The sequence below is a fragment of the Chrysochloris asiatica genome, unplaced genomic scaffold (genome assembly GCF_000296735.1).
Source record: "Chrysochloris asiatica unplaced genomic scaffold, ChrAsi1.0 scaffold00143, whole genome shotgun sequence".
Lineage (NCBI taxonomy): Eukaryota > Metazoa > Chordata > Mammalia > Afrosoricida > Chrysochloridae > Chrysochloris > Chrysochloris asiatica.
The window spans coordinates 2,396,267-2,397,222 of record NW_006408661.1 but is presented as its reverse complement, the minus strand read 5'-3'; positions in this window follow the sequence as shown (position 1 = coordinate 2,397,222).

Genomic DNA, 956 nt, shown 5'->3' with positions numbered 1-956 from the left:
TTATTAAATTTTCTAACCCAAATGACAATAACAAGTTTAAATTGATTGCTCAATATGTTTAAACAAGATGATGCTGAATGTACAACCTATATGCACCAATGAGGCCTAACAGTAAACCTTATTGTATAGTTAAGTACATCAGTACCTTTTTGCCTCTGGGAGCTTGGGAAGAATTCAATAAGATTGGCTGAGATAGTCCAAGTTAATTGGTTAGTAGCAAGTACAACTCTATCTAGTTTGTAGTGATCCCTTAGCTGGGAAGATTTTCAAATCAGCTACAGGCTTTAACAATATAAAACCAATGACAATAATATCATTGCCTCTGGAGTACATTTTCAATGTCATTTATGGTCCTCACTTAGAATTCTGCCCTAGTACTCACTTTTGTCACCTTACCACACACCCCTACTTAGAAAGTCTACAACATGTTAATTATGCAGTGAATTTGTCTCAATTTCTGAATGGCCTAATTGGCATATATGTTGCTTTTAGCAAGGGACATGGAAGTAATTATCAGGAATAGTTCCATAAATACTCCTATTAACCTGCAGTTAAAAAATATATATCCTCTTAGATATTAAAACAACTCTCCCAACATCAGTACAAGACAACCTTTTTTAACTTGATTTTTTAAAGTTGTTGTTGCTGTTAAGTGCTGTCACATAGATTCCAGCTAATAGAGACTGTTTTCTGAGAAGCATCTGGTGGATTTAAATCACCAACCAACTTTGTGGTTAGCAGTACAGTGCTTATCTTGCAATGAGACTCCAGGACTATTTCCATGATCAGATTCTTGTTATGGACTCTACATACCTTCTACTGTGCAAATTACTTATAATCTATAAGTAATAGTGCACTATCCATCTGTCAGTTTTATGTATTGTGGTGGCTTGTGTGTTGCTATGATTCTGGAACCTATGCCACAGGTATTTTAAATACTAGCAGAGTCACCCACA